Source organism: Loxodonta africana, unplaced genomic scaffold (assembly GCF_030014295.1).
Source record: "Loxodonta africana isolate mLoxAfr1 unplaced genomic scaffold, mLoxAfr1.hap2 scaffold_165, whole genome shotgun sequence".
In the NCBI taxonomy this organism is placed as follows: domain Eukaryota; kingdom Metazoa; phylum Chordata; class Mammalia; order Proboscidea; family Elephantidae; genus Loxodonta; species Loxodonta africana.
In genome coordinates this window covers 54,264-70,770 of record NW_026974913.1, presented here as the reverse complement: position 1 = coordinate 70,770, position 16,507 = coordinate 54,264, and the positions used below count along the sequence as shown (strand labels likewise).

General features: G+C 43.2%; 1 long non-coding RNA gene across 2 annotated transcripts in view; it reads left to right on the top strand.

The window, feature by feature from the left end:
• Positions 1-15,840, top strand: part of LOC135229212 (uncharacterized) — a 55,173-nt gene extending 39,333 nt beyond the window's left edge. Inside the window, exons 1-3 of one of the 2 annotated variants that reach the window (XR_010319996.1) lie at positions 1,263-4,284; positions 11,317-11,491; positions 15,552-15,840. This is a non-coding gene — a long non-coding RNA (uncharacterized LOC135229212). The other variant, XR_010319995.1, reaches the window with a different exon arrangement.
• The last annotated feature ends 667 nt before the right edge of the window (positions 15,841-16,507 follow it).

The window sequence follows — 16,507 nt, the reverse complement described above, 5'->3', positions numbered from 1 at the left end:
GGCATGTATGTGTATTAGAGTCTCTGGTTGATGCAAATGGTTAATATCTTGAGCTGCTGACAGAAAGTTGGAGTTCAGGTCCACCCAGAATTGCTGTGAAAGAGAGGTCTGGCAGCCTACTTCCGAAAACCCAAACACTGAAACCCCTATGGAGTACAGTTCTACTCTGGCACACTGGTGTCATCATGAATCAGAACTGACTCAGTGGCAACTGGTTTTATGTGTGTATTAGCACACACATTTATGTATATTAACACAGATATTATATCCTGATATTTTCGTTCATCATTAGTCTTTTCTCATGATAAATTTTTTTTGTTTTTTTTTAATGAGGGCATTAAATTACTTTATAATATTCTGTGTGCATGTAGTATATGTTTTTTAACGATTTGACTATAGTTGCAATAATAAATGTGCATGTTTCTAGTAATCTTCAACCTATACTTACATCTTTTTAACATACATCTCTGCCATTAAATCTCTTTGTTTAATTATTGTTTAACACTCTTTACGCCTAAGAGATGGTCTCAGAAGCAGCCCTGATCAGTTTTTCTCCCTCTTACTCATGAAGCCCCTTAATGTATCCCAAGGTATCAACTACGAAGGATTTTACGTACTTATCGTTTGTTTATTTTTCTTTCAGTCAGTATATTCCATGGGCCAGAAATAGTCTATGTTATGCAGATACAGTGGTGAAAGGTACACACTGTCCCTGTCCTCATGAAGGGGACAACCCAGTGCAGGTGGGAGGAGCACTGGGGAAATGCAGCTGAGAGCAAGGACAGACAACCCTCCAGGAACCACACTGGACTTCAGAGAGGCTTGTTGGCTGCTGTTCACCTGGCAGGCTTCTAGATACCCGAGTACCCTTGGGCTTGGTGCCTGCTCCTCTCTCTATTGACACCCTCCCTCTAGGATGCCTCAGTGAGTTCACTGCTGTCTATTTGTAGCTAAGGACCTGAGGTTTATACCTCCATCCATTCAAACTCCTCCTGGGTCCAGACTCATATATTGAAATGTCAGCCTAACTCTCTGTATTGACCTCTTTATGCATTATAATGATACATTCCTCATATGGCCATCATGAAAAGCAAACATGAAAGGAAAAGCACAGGAGTGCCTGGCACCAGTGTAGGTACTCAATGAACATTAGCTGTTGGTATTATCCTTGACATCCCCGTGTGGGGTGAAGTTTTATTACCTGACATCTCCATGTGAATATCTAACACCTACACCGTGTTATCTAGGCTATGAAACAATTCTTTGTTCCAGCCACTATTCTTTTCTTATCCATGAATTTCTCAAGGCTTCGGTGATGGGATTGTGTGTTTTTCCACACAATGGATGTGATTAGGAATGGTTGGCCAGGTCCTACACAATAAATTGCTCCAGCGTTCCTTTGGGTGACCATTGAGACAAGTTTCAGCCAACGAATGTAGCAAAGAATTGGAACCACTCTGAGCTGTTCATGCGAGTACTCTCAATCCAGAATATCTGGTAAATCGACTGTTAGGGATTGAATTGTGTCCCTCCAAAATGTATGTGGAAATCCTAACCCCTGTACCTGTAAATCTGACCTTGTTAGGAAAGAGGGGGCCTGCTTTTATTATGTGAATGAGGTCATACCAATGTAGGGTGGGTCCTAAGCCTAACTCTTCTTAGTTATAAAAGGAGCAGAATACACACAGACACAAACAGGTGAAAAGGAAGACAGACAAAGAAGACAGATGCTTCTAGAAGGCCAGGAACACAAATGATTGCTGGCATCTACTAGAAGCTGAGGTAGACAAGGAAGGACCTCCCACTACAGCCATGCCCTGAATTCGAACGACTACCTGCTAAACTGTGCGAAAATAAATTTCTGTTCTTTAAAGCCATCCAGTTGTGTTATTTTTTGTTATGGAGGGACTAGGTAACTAACACACATACCCGTTCTTATAAGTTCAGCCCAGTGCAGAATAATTTTCTTCCCTCCTTGGTCTAGACCACCCGAACCTGCTCTTTCCCTATCAGTGTCCTTTGCTTTCACCTAAGAGCTATGACAGAGTCAGCTCGATGGTGATGCATTGAAATTTCAATTTATTTTTTATTTATGATTACTATTAATTCCAGTATTTTCTACAGTTTTCAATGGAGACAGTCCTATAATCTATGAATAGCAGTTATACTTTTTCTCTTTTTGTACTAGCTTACACTTCCAGTGTTCAATGTTTAATAAAAGTAATGATAGAAGCACCCTTATTTTATTGTTTATTAATTTTAAAGAGAATGTCCCACACGTCACCATGAACTATCGTGCTAGTTGTAGTTTTCCATGTTCGGGAACTCCTTTTCTGTTCCATATTTGCTCCTAGTCCTTATCTCTCCGTGTGATTGGATTTTATCAACCTGCTTTGCCCCCATCTCTTGAGGTGAGCATATGTCTTCTCTTCTTTCACCTATGCATGTGGTGAATGAAATTACTAAATCTTTAACGTTCACTCAAATTTGTATGCCTACAATAAAACGCCTTGATCATGGCATGTTACGTGGTTTATCCTTTGTTGGATTTCCTTTGCTGGCATCTTACATAGGGTTTTGCATCTCAGTTACTGAGTGTGCTTGTCCTCTAACTCTTCTTCTACCATCCTTCTCTAATTTGTTATCATTTTTAAACTAGCCTTAAGGATCAAGTTAGGGGAGTATCTCATGGTTTTCTAATCTCTGTTGACTATGTACAAGATTAAAATGACTGTTTCTTGCATGTTTGCTGGAACCTGACTGGAAACGATCTAGGTCTGCCGTTTTCTTTGTAGGGAGATCTTGAACTACTGACCCATTTTATTTAGTGGTTAAAGGCATCTTCTGGTGCTAATTTACTTAGAAAAAATTCTGATGCATGTTCTAGGTTGCTCGAATCTCATCTTCAAATATTGATTATCAGGGCTTGTAGCCTCATGGAAGGCAATTCATCAATCCCAGATTTCCCCAAAGTCAGGCTCTGCAACTCTTCCCGGTACCAAATTCCCTCATTTAAGACTTATTTGCAAAGAGACAACAGTATGCTATCTGCGCAGTTGTTTATCCACAACCTTCTTGAGTCCATAATGTGAGGATATAGTCTTCTAATACTTTTTTTGTAATTGTTCTCTTTCTTATTTTTTTTTTTCCTTTTTTCACTGCCAATACCCCTGCCCCCCGCCAGTCTAGTAGTTTTAAAGTTGTGCGTTTCAGGTTCAAGTCTGTAATCCAACTGAGCTTCTGTGTGTGCTGCATGTGTGCATCAAAAGAACACGCTTCTAGAAGCAGAAAGCAGGCAGTGCGACTGTTGGGTGGTTGGCGGGGGAGGGGGAGGGGAGCTGCTGCTCAGAGAGGGCGCCCGAGGGAGGCAGGAGATGCCGGGCTGCCGGCCGCAAGCCTGCAGGCTCCAAGGAGGCGGAACCCGCGTGCGCCATGAGCCTTTTGAGACAGGCCCAAGCCCACCCAGCCGGGTGCTAACCTCGCATCCGCCAGGCTTGCAGGTTCCACCAGGACTAGGGGAAGCCTAAGGCCAAGGAGGGCAAGGTCTAGGGTCTGGACCTGAGAACTGGTTCTGCCACTTGTGATCGCAGCGCTTATGCTGGAAAGGAGGGCAGGAAGCATATCGCAACGTGTGTCCGGACGATGACCCAGAAGGGGGGAGTTGTGGTCACCCACGGACTCTGGGTCTGCATATGGAGGCCCCCAGGGTGCAATTCCAGGAGCAGAAGGCAAAGCCACAGAGGCCAAAGTGCACCTCGCCGATGCTTCCCAGGGGCATTTCCCCAAATATGGGGAGCAGTCCCTCCTCTGGGCTAGGGACTTTGTTTCCTCCATTGTCATCACTGACTGTGAGCAGACTCTAGTCTATGCAGACTAATGAGGAGTTATCAAAATGAGCTCCAAACTCCGGATTTGAGTTAAGGATCATAAATTAACACAGAGAAATACGACTTTAGCAATAAGTGACTGTTTGAAGCCCAAGTTGCCTTAAAACACGGAATTTCAGTCTTTCAGCTCCTCTGCTAATCTAGTGACTAAGAACAGGATCTCACTGGAGCTCAAAGATGTGGGGCACTGGGAATACTCTGGGTCTGTCTGCTCACGGCTGATTGCCTGATCCCAGTTTTATTATACAGCTTAAATACAGACCAGAAGAGGAGTTTGGGGCTTGACACCTGACATCTTAACACCAGTTCCTGTTTCTTGAGGAAGGAAGAGGTAAAATAAATCAGCATTTACTGTGTCCTTCTCCATCCCCGGAAGTCTTCATGAAGACCCTCTCAGGTAAGGATTGACAGGGAGTGGCTTGGTTTACTATTCGACTTTGTCCTTCAGTCACTTTGTTTATGTCCTGCATGTAAACTATTATGCATTGACAGAAGCATTCTAATTCTTATGCAGAATGACTAGACCTGCTGCAGAATGACTATATTGTGCCTCCCTTGGGCACCCCTGTCTGCGCAGCACCCCCCACCCCCAACTGCCCAACCGCCTCTCTCCTGGCATTCTGCTTCTAGAAGCATGTTCTTTTGATGCAGAGATGCAGCACACACAGAATCCCACCTGGATTACAGACTTGAACCTGAAGACCTTATGCAGAATGACTATTTATGAACCCCTAAGCTTAGTACTAAAGCAGGTACTTACTCCTCAGAGAAGGCCCTGGGGGAGGTTGACACCTGCATTCCCCAGCGCTCCTGCTGCTCTAGAAGTGCCTGAAATGCCTCTCTGGGAAAGGCCTTCAGATTAGGCTCATGGCCCACGTGGGAATTCAGGCCTATTTTTCTGTTAGAACATCTCATTTCGCTCTGAAAATTTTATTATCCAGTTTATTCACCAGACATGAGTACAGACATCTCATATTTTCAAAATAATCCCATTCTCTAATACTAATTTGCCACCAAGAGTATATTCCAAAGTGTTTCCAATAGGCTAGCAAGTCTTTCCAAAGAGGGGAGTCCTGCACCATGTTGTGCAGTGACAGCAGGGTTGGCATAATATGTTTACCCAGATACCTACCACTTTTTAAAAATTTTTTATTGTGCTTTATTTGAAACTTTACAGAGCAAATTACTTTCTTGTTCAGCCATTTATACACAATTGTTTTGTGACATTGGTGGCAATATTCATGATGTGTCAATATTCTCTTCTATGCTCCGGTTCCCCGTTTCCATCCGCCATGATTCCTGTTCCGTCCTGCCCTCTTTTCTGTGCTTTTGGGCAGGTTTTGTACTTTTGGTCTCATACACACAATTGAACTAAGAAACACTTTCTTCACGTGTGTTATTGTTTGTTTTATAGACCTGTCTAATCTTTGGCTGATCGGCAAACTTCAGAAGGTACTTTCGACTTTGTTGCTTTCCATAACTCCTGAAATTCCAAGTCTACCACCTGAAGAACTTCCTTAGTGTTTCATTTAGAACAAGTCTGGTGGCGATGAATTCTCTTAAGCGTCCTTCACCTGAGAATGTCAATATTTTTCCTTTACTCATGAAAGAAGTAACAGCCTATAGAACACTGGGTTAATGTTTCTTTTCTTTCAGTGTTGAAAAAATGTTGTTTTCACAGCCTTTTGGCCTCCATGGCTTCTGATGATGAATACGGAGTCATTCCAATTGTTTCTCCTGTGTGAGATGAGTTGTTTTCTCTCTAGCTTCTTTGAAGATACTTTCTTGGTCCTTGTTATTCCACAATTGACAGTGAGGCATTTGGGCGTAAAATTATGTGAGTTTAACTTGCTGGAGTTTGCATAGCTTCTTGAATCTGTAAGTTTATGTCTTTCAACAAATTGGGAAAGTGTTCAGCCAGTATTTCTTCAGATACTTTTTTCTACACCACATATTTTCTCTACACCTTATGGAATTCCAATAAATAAATGTTAGATATTTTTGGATTTTTTTGAGGCTCTGTTCATTTTCTTTTCAATATTTGTCCTCTGTTTTCAGATTGGATATTTTCAATTGAACTATTTTCATCTCATTGATCCTTTTGTCTGTCAACAGCATTCCGCTGATCAAGTGAATTTTTTATCTCTATTTTTCCTGTCTAAAATTTTCATTTGTGAATGGTTTCTATGTATTTTTCTATTTTTCTAAGGTGTGCCTGTTACTTCTTTGAGCGTGGTTAAAGTAGCTTTTTAAAGTTTTTGTCTATGATTCCAAGACTATGTCTTACTTCAATCTTACAGAAAATGTTGATGTTGTTTGTTTTAGCAATCACTTGACCCAGTTATGTTCAGGCTGCAGGTTCTTTCCCAACTTCTGGATGCTGTGGCTCAGATGTCAGTTCAGATTTTGAAGACTTTGCAATGATATTTGGATGTAATCTATGGGAGTGTCACTCAGTCTGGGACCTTGTTGGTGTTCTAACCCATAATGCAGTTCTCAAAGGATTGATCTACTTCTTGGGGTCAGAGCAAAGCATATGCAACTATGGGAGTGGAGGGGGGTATGAAAAACAACTTTATGGTATCCCTCTCTTGAGCCGCCTGGTCTCTGTCTCTCTGAGGCTCTCTGATGTCTGAGCAGCTACCTTCCTGGTCCACTGGCAAGAATGTTGGGGCTTTAATCTCTTCATTCTGCCGTGCAATTAAGTGACTGGGTCTGCCTATGAGGCCAAATAACGGTAAGATGGAGAAAATGTAACAGAGATTCCTCTATATTATTTGGTCCTTATATACTTAGGTCAGAGAGAAGGCACACTGTTTCTGGTGATACTTCCAAACAGGTATGGAGAAAAAGGCATTAACAGGTCGATAGCTGCATACTAGGTGTTACGGATTAAACTCTGTCTTCCCAAAATGTATATATCAGCTTGAATAGGCCATGCTTCCCAGTATTGTGCGATTATCCACCATTTTGTCAGCTGGTGTGATTTTCCAATGTATTGTAAATCCTACCTCTATGATGTTAATGAGCGAAGATTTGAAGCAGTTATGTTAAGGAGGCAGGGCTCAATCTACAAGATTAAGTTGTGTTTTAAGTCAGTCTCTTTTGAGATATAAAAGAGAAAAGAGCAGAGAGACAGGGGGACCTCAGTGCCACCAAGAAAGAAGTGTCAGGAGCAGTGCATACTTTGGACCTAGGGTCCCTGTGCTGAGAACCTTCTTGTCCAGGGGAAGATTGGTGACAACGACCTTCCCCTAGGAGTGACAGAGAGAAAAAGTCTTCCCCTGGAATTGGCACCCTGAATTTGGACTTATAGAGCCTCCTGGACTGTGAGGGAATAATTTTCTTTGTTAAAGTCATCCATTTGTGGTATTTCTGTTACAGGAGCACTAGATATCTAAGACACTAGGTACCAGGAGATGTCCATTTCCCAGCTCTTTCACTCCCAGGGCCACTATGACTAAGTAGCCATTGCCATAAATCCATGTGAGCAGACTATTCTGATTACTGCTTTGACTCTACTGTCTGTTATGGTAACCACACACACCTTGTCTTTGTTGATTGAGTGCCACCACTTGGCTGCTACCACCACGGGGTCCAGTCAACTGCATTGTAGTTAGGTGTCTTAATTCAGTTAGGGCAGTTCTCACTGTGGACTCTTACTTACATAAAATAGCAACCACAGAAGTCTTCAATAATGCTGGGGCTTGCTTCCCAAATTTGTACCTCACCGCTATGGTACAAAGAGAGCCCTCTGGGCACTCCGTGTGTGGATCTGTGGGTCCAGCCTAATAAATCCATTCTAACCTGCCAGTTTCCCTCAGCCTTTGGTTACCTTCTCCTACAGTATACAATGGCAGATCTGCCATTTCCACTTGATTTATTGTAGGCCACCACTTAATCCATGCTTCAGTAAACCAACCAAATAAACTATGAGATCCTTTTCTAACCTCTGAAGCTGAAACACTGAATGAAGAATCTATGCTTCCTGGGTCTATATCAATAAACTCAGACTAATCCACCTTTATGTCGCTTGCACCATTATCCCACACCCATAATAGCCATTCCCACACATATTCACCAGGTTTCTGTATGTATGTATGTATGTATTAGAAAAATCAAGCAGTTCTTTTGGAGTTTAGCATACTTTCTCTTGGGTCACACTTCATAGTTCACCTTTTGGGGCTTGTTGGGACTGAAGTCTAGGTATAGGTCTAGAAGCAAAAATGGGCAGTGGCAGTGGGATGTTCAGCCGTGTCTTATAAGACATCTGCCTAAGGTGATGCCCCAGGCAATGCCCCAGATACCACCCCAGGAGATAATTCAAACAAGACACTTCAGGCACAGCTGAGGGTAATCTCATTAGATGGAGGTGGAAGGGATAATTGTTTTACTGGGAAGGGTGCCTTAGCAGGCAAAGTTAGAGAATCTCTTCAGATGGGAGTAAGAGGTCTGGTTCTGTTAGGAAGAGTGATTCAACAGAAATTGGAGGTTCATTGTCCCCCACTTCCTGACTGTCTGCCCATATGTCCTCATCCCGAGTTTCAGGATCCCATTTCTTCCCAATCAGTACCCTCACTCTAACTTCAGACACCATTTGAGGCTGGATATTCAATTGGCGCTTTAATTCAGTCACTCTTATGATAAGAATCTGAGTTTATTTTTGGCAGCATTAGCCTTGTTACTATAAGAAATATGGTTTTCTTTCTGGGCACAAGTGGCAGCTTTCAGATCTTGTATGTGGTGCTTCAGCTTTGAGCCCATTTCTTTCATTCACCAGTGTGACTAGCAAAAGCAGGACTAACCAAGCAGCTTCCTTATTATTCTTATTCTGACAAAATTATAGAAAAGTATCAAATATGTAATCAGGCAGAGCCTTGTCTCTCACAAATATTTGATCCAGTGGTAGTAGTATTTTGCGTATTTCTATTGTCACCTCCCACCATGGATTAGCAATAGCCTGTTTACTACTGGAGACAGTCATCAGTGCCTTTAAGACTAGCCAGACTTGAGAATCAATTCAGAAAACTCATCCTTAAGATTTGGTTCCTCTAGAACCACAGTAGGTACCAAATGTCTTAGCCTGGGATCTCTAGAGATGCAAAACTAGTGAAGAGAATATATATATATATATATGGAAACCCTAGTCGCATAATGGTTAATAGCTATAGCTGCTAACCAAAAGGTTAGCAGTTCGAATCCACCAGGCGCTCCTTGGGAACTCTGTGGGGCAGTTCTACTTTGTCCTGTAGGGTCACTATGAGTTGGAAACGACTCGATGGCAATGGGTATATATATATACACACACACACATACACACATACATATATATATGCATACATATGTTAGTTGTGGATGTTAGATGCCATCGATCCTGTGTAAAACAGAATGAAACACCGCCTGATCCTGAACCATCCTCACAATCATTGCTATGTTTGAGCCCATTCTTGCAGCCAGTGTGTCAGTTCATGTTGTTGAGCGCCTTCCTCTTTTTTTCTGACCCTCAGCTTTTCCAAGCATGATGAGCCTCTCCTGGGACAGGTCCCTCCTGAAAATATGTCCAAGGCACGTGAAACGAAGTCTCGCCATCCTTGCTTCTAAGGTGCATTCTTGGTGTACTTCTTCCAAGATGGTTTTGTTTATTCTTCTGGCAGTCCATGGTACATTCAGTATTCTTTGCCAACACCATATTTTAAATGAATCAGTTCTTCGGTTTTCCGTATTCATTGTCTAACTTGCTCAAGCATGTGAGGTGATAGAAAATATCATGGCTTTGCTCAGGCACACCTTAGTCCTCAAAGTGACATCTTTCTTTCTCAACACTTTAAGGAGGTCTTTTGCAACAGATTTGCCCAATGCAATACATTGTTTGAATTCTTGACTGCTGCTTCTGTGGGCATTGATTATGGATTCAAGTTAAATGAAATGCTTGATGACTTCAGTATTTTCTCTGTTTATCATGGTGTTGCTTACTGGTCCAGTTGTGAGAATTTTTGTTTTCTTTATGTTGAGGTGTAATCCATACTGAAGGCTGTAGTGGTTGCTCTTCATCAGTAACTGCTTCAAGTCCTCTTTACTTTCAGCAAGCAAGGTCGTATCAGCTGCATATCATAGGTTGTTAGTGAATCTTTCTCCAAAACTGATGCCATGTTCTTGTTCTTCGAAACCAGCTTCTCAGAATGTTTGCTCAGCATACAGATTGAGTAAGTATGGTGAAAGGATACCACCATGACACATAACTTTCTGATTTTAAACCACACAGTATCCCCTTGCCCTACTCAAATGACTGCCTCTTGGTCTACGTAGATATTCCGCATGAATACAGTTAAGTGTTCTGGAATTCCCATTCTTTGCTAAGCTATCCATAATTTGTCATGAGCCACACAGTTGAGTGTCCTTGTATAGGAAACAAAAACAGGTAAACATCTTACTGATATACTCTACTTTCAGCCAAGATCCATCAGACATCAGAAATGATATCCCACATTCCATGTCTTCCTCTGAATCCAGCTTGAATTTTTGGTAGTTGCCTGTCTGTGTACTGCTGCAACTGTTTTTAAATTATATTCAGCAAAATTTTTCTTGCGTGGGATGTTAATGACATTACATTGCTCGATAATTTCCACATTGCGTTGGACCACCTCTCTTTGAAATGGGTACACATATAGATCTCTTTCAGTCATTTGGTCAGGTAGCTGTCTTCCAAATATATTGGAATAGTCAAGTGAGTGCCTCCAGCACTGCGTCCCTGTGTTGAAACATCTCATTTGGTACTCCATCAGTTCCTGGAGCCGTGTTTTTTGCCAATGCCTTCAGTGCAGCTTGGAGTTCTTCCTTCAGTACCATCAGCTCTTGATCCAATGCTACCTCCTGAAATGGTTGAATGTCGACCAATTCTTTTTGGTGTATTGAGTCTGTGTATTCCTTCCGTCTTCTTTTGATGTTTCCTGTGTTGTTCGATATTTTGCCCATAGAATCCTTCCTTCAGTATTGCACCTAGAGGCTTGAATATTTCCTTCAGTTCTTTCAGCTTGAGAAATGCCAGGTGTTTTCTTCCCTTTTGGTTTTCTAACTCCAGATCTGTTCACATTATTATTATCATACTTTGTCTTCTCCAGCTTCCCTTTCAGGTATTCTGTTGAGCTCTTTTACTTTATTTTTCCTTCCATTCTCTTTAGGTACTGTACATTCAAGAGCAAGATTCAGAGTCTCTTGTGACATCCTCTTTGGTCTTTGCTTTCTTTCCTGTCTTTCTAATGACTTTTTGTTTTTTTCATATATGATGTCCTTGTTATCATCCCACAACTAATCTGGTCTTCGATCATTAGTGTGCAGTGCATCAAATCTATTCTTGAGATGGTCTCTAAATTCAGGTTTGATATACTCAAGGGCATACTTTGACTCATGGACTTGTTTTAATTTTCTTCAGCTTCTACTTGAACGTGAATATGAGCAACTGATCATCTGTTCTGCAGTCAGCCCCTGGCCTGATTCTGACTCATGGTATTGACCTTCTCCATCATCACCTTCCACAAATTTGATTCCTATCTATTCTGCCTGGAATGGTTCACGAGTATAGTCACCATTTATGTTCCTGACGAAAGGTATGTGCAATGAATAAGTCATTGGTCTTGCCAAATTCTATCAGGTAAGCTTCATTGTCATTTCTATCATCAATACCTTATTTTCCAACTGCTGATTTGTCTGCTTTGTTTTCAACTTCGCATTCTAATTACGTAATTATCAGTACATCTTGATTGATGAATGCATCACGTTTGATCAGTTTCAAACTGCGGAACTTGGTAAAAACCTTCAACTTCTTCATCTTTCACATTCATAATGTGTGTGTAAATTTGAATAATAGTCTTATTAACTGGTCTTCCTGGTAGGCCTGTGAATATTATCCTATTGTTCGTAGTGTTCTACTTCAGAAAAGATCTTGAAATGTTCTTTTTATCGATGAATATGATGCCGTTCTCTTCAGTATCTCAATCCTGGCATAGTAGAACATATCATTGTCTAGTTTAAAAGGTCCAAAACCAAGTTATTTCAGCTCACTAATGCCTTGGATTACTGACCTTTATGCATTCCATTTCATTTTTGATGACTTCCAATTTCCCTAGATTCATACTTCCTTCATTCCACGTTCTGATTATTAAAGGATATTTGCATCAGTTTCTTCTCATTATGAGTTGTGCCCCATCAGGAAACGTCATTAAAGTGGGATCTACTTTGAGGAGGTAGCTCTTCCCCACTTGTATTTTGAGTGCCTTCCAACCTAAGGGGTTATCCTCTGTCATTCCATCAGACAGTGTTCCAGTACTATTTGTAAGATTTCACTGGCCAGTTGTTTTTAGAAATAGGTCACTAGGTCCTTTTTCCTAGTCTGTCTAAATCCAGAGCTCCACTCAAACCAGTCTACCATCAGTGAACCTGGTGGTATTTGAAATACCGGTGGCATAGCTTCCAACATCACAGCAACATGCAAGCCACCACACTACAACAAACTGACAGAAGAGTGGTGGGAGTTAAAAATGAGAAGAACCAAAAAGAGTGCTTCTTCCATGTCTGCTGATTTAGAGGATCCATGAAAAATTGTCAAGTGAAGAGTGATTCAGAGAAAAACATGGGTAGAATGTGACCTAATTTCCATAAAAACAAACAAATGAATGTACTTACACGTGTCCCGGCAAAAAGAAGTGTGTAAAAGGGTACATATGTATCTTTGGACACTGGACACTTTGGGGGAGCAGGTACAATATACTTATGTGGGGATGGCTCTTATTATCACTTCTGTATACAAATCTCTGTTGTTAAATGTGTTATAAGAATGTAAAACCTTTTAAAGTTTAATAACATCATACGTGTGTGTGTGTATTTGAAACATTTTTTTTTTACTATTTTATATATGTGTTTTTTAGTTATCTAGTGTGGCTATAGCAGAGATAGCACAAGTGGACGGCTTTAACAAACAGAAACTTATTCTCTCACAGTTTAAGAAGCAAGAAGTTTGAAGTCAGGGCGCCAGCTCTAAGAGAAAGCTTTCTCTCTTTGTGGCTCTGGGGGAAAGTCCTTGTCATCCATCTTCCCCTGGCCTAGGAAATTCTCAGCGCCTGGACGCTGGGTCAAAAGGACATGCTCCACTCCAGGCACTTCTTCCTTGGTGGTATGAGGTCCCTCTCATTTCTGCTCACTTTTCTCTTTGTATCTCAAAAGAGACTGACTCAAGACTCACCCTAATCCTGCAGATTGTGTCCTCCCTCATTAACCTAACTGCCTCTAATCCTGCCTCATTAACATCACAGAGGTTAGAATTTACAACACATAAGTAATCACATCAGATCACAAAATGCAGGACAACCACACAATACTGGGAATCATGGCCTGGCCAGGTTGACACACATTTTGGGGGACACTATTCAATCCATAACAATAGAGAAAACACTGTCTTCAATGCCAGATTCAGAGACTTTTATCCATCTATGAAGGGCAAACACAGAAATTGAACAAAATTCAGACCAGCGAATTATTGCTTGCTCTTGTAACTAATGACTTCTTCTGGTCTCTATGCCTCGAAATGGCCAAAAAGAATTCTGAGGATTAATTCAGTTATTGCTAAAACATCTACTGAATTTGCATGTCTACAGGTAAGGAAGAATGCTTGACACCGTGTGTGATTCATTAAGTAACACAGGGACCCTTAGACTATTGTTCTCCTTCTCTGATATGCCACTATCACCTTCTCCCCTTGTTGCTCTCCTGAAAAACCCACACTTGTATATTCTAGGCTTTTTTTCAGGATTGAATTTGCAGGAAGTTAAAGATATATCTTTGAAAGATAAAGAAGACTTTGGCCACGTTGTCTTTAGACAGTCGAACTTCCCAGCCAACCTCTGTGCAGGATGGGAATTCACAATCCCTCCTACTCAGTACCTCTGAGCAGGACGGGATTTCTGTTTCATTATCAGGCGACTGTGGAATTCACCCCTCTTCAGAAAACTTACTTTCCTTTGCCTCAAACTGTCCCTCTCAGGATCTGTCACGGTCACTGTGAGAAATTCACATGGGCAGCCTGTATGGAAGTGCCCATCCTAGAGGCCCTGCCCTCCCTTCCTTGCTCCACAGGGCTTCCTCTGACACTTGGGGTCGCATCTCCCAGGGAGTACACACCTCTGGCACTTCCAGGGATTCCCAGGCCCTGGGATACTGTGGATGGGACTTGGAACTCAATCTGTTTCTTCCCATCCTCACCTTTGGTTATCTGTGTTCTGTCTTCACCAGATTTAGGAGGCCTTGTCTTCTCTTTGCTCGTTTCATCTCAGTCAGGCTTTTCTATTCCAACTCTCTGATCTCAGAACAGATCAGGTTAGACCACAGAAAAGAGAAAGACCAAGCAAACATCACTGATCTGTGCAGAAGCTGCTGAGAAGGGATTCGATTCTCATTGGTTTAGGGTTTTATGCCCACTGCTCACCGGCAGGCAGGTTCCCCCCAGAGTCTGGCTTCTGTCTGGTACCTTGTACTACAAAGAACTCAGTGACCAGACCACCTTCACAATCACACCTCCCTTAGAGCTATCTTTGCAGAGGCTCTTTGTCAGACTTCCATATCCCACTGAAATCCTATTTCTCTTTCCTTACAAACATTATGCTCATTCTCAGGGCCCTGAGACCTCATCTGCAGATGAGTCTTGTCCTCTTCTCTCCTTGGCGGGGGAAGCTTTTGAGTGGACCTCATGTCTTCGGACAGCTATCCTGGGGCTTCTTCCACCCTGGTGCCGTAGGGCTGCATCTCTCTTTGTACTAGAAGGGGTGTGGAAGGGGCACAAGGCTAAAAAGAGGATGGATTTTCCAGGTGAGGTGGGTTTAAGAAGCTTGAATGAACTTCTTCCCTGAAGAGTGCATATTTTGCAGTCCAGACATCCTGCTTCTCTCAGTCTAAGGGTCCTAGCACGTCTTCAGGTGCTTTCTCCTTTGACCCTGAGGCCATGCCTGCACCCTCTGCAGCCAGGTCTCCCACATGTGTAGCAGCACCAGTAGGTGTGGTAGCCTGTTCAGCCCCTGTCTCCTCCTCCAGATGCTCCTGGAGGTGCCTGGCTCTTCTTGCCAGGACTCCAGGATGCTGACCAGGGACTCAGTGTTGGTTAAAGGATGTCGGCCAGTGACCACGTGTCCTCATTTCCTTTGAAGGCTTAGGCTAGTTGCCTGGGCAGAAGACAGCCAAGGTCAGTCTGAGCCTAGACACCTAGTGACCGACCTGTGACACTGCAGCGAGTGATAGATGTTAATTTCCATACTCAGGTATCCGCAGGTGGTGGATTCAGAGTGGTCGGAGGAGAAGTGTAACTAGAGATAACACACTCATGAGGGCACGGGCCAAAGGTCAGGGAAAATAGCTGAGGTCGTGGAGCTCTAGCGGAGCCAGTCTAGGGCACAGGCCTCCCTCCTGTATGTGGCAAAGAGGCGATCCATGTGCCGCCTTCTGCAGACTCTGGACTGCTGGGGCCCTGGTTGTCCAGAATTCGGCCTTGTCTTTGGAGAAGTGACGCGCATGCAGTGTGCCACCGGGGGCTGTGGCCCAGCAGAAGCAAAATCTTGACAATGGGGGCTTCAGTTGACTTTGCCTGTGCTCTCCTTTGGCTGAGTGACATCGTGTGTTTCCTAGCAGGTGAAGGCATTCGTGGAGAGAGGCGATTTCCATGCGTGCAGCAAAGTGTGTGCTGAGATGATGAGTCGCTGGAGACCGGGGTGGACTCTTCAGACCCAGGATAGGCCTCTGGCAGGTATGTGTCAATGTTTTCTGCCCATGGCACTCACCCGGGTATTTGCATAGAATGTCGTCAGCGGAATTAGTAGTCTCCGGAGAGGCTGCCACATGTCAACAAGCTTCACCTGGCCAGAGTACACCCGTGATGTAGCTCCCCAATCAGTCACCTTCCCCCTTTGCTCTTTCGTCTCTAGGCACTCTATGAGGCACTCCAAGCTGTGAAGTGACTCAGGGAGAGAAGGAAGAGATTTCAGAGAATGAACACATACAGAGAGAGAGGCAAGAGATGCTGAGTGAGGATGTCTTGCGTACTGATATCCTGAGGAAAGTGGGAAAATTGGACCCTGGCCTGCTCTGCCAATGCCGTGAAGCAGTCCACACCAGGGGCTCCCTTGTGCCTGCGTAGCCTTTCCCAGGGTGTGCTCAAATCCTGTGGCCACTAGGTGTCCTAGGTCACAATGGAGGACCCTGTGTCATCTGCCTGGTGGACTGGATCTCTGCCATTGGCTGAGTCTTGTCACCAGGCCCATCATAAGCTCTGCCCACTCTTCCGGTGGGGAGACTCTCTCCATGGTGATGGCAAAGAAACCTTAGTCCCGCCCACCTGGCCTTGACTTCACCTACCTGGCCTGCTGACCCTCACTCAGACCTCTGTGTCGATCAAAATGAATGTTCACCAGTTGCCCGGTGTCAGCATCTGGTATAAAGGATTCGGGACCTTGCCTGAGGCAGAAGGCAGCCTAGGTCTGCGGGTACCTGGAAGTCTAGTGACTTGTGACGCTGCTGCCAGTGAGAAATGGTGACTCCCATACTCACATATCCCCTGGTGGCAGAATGATAGTGATGGGTGGAGA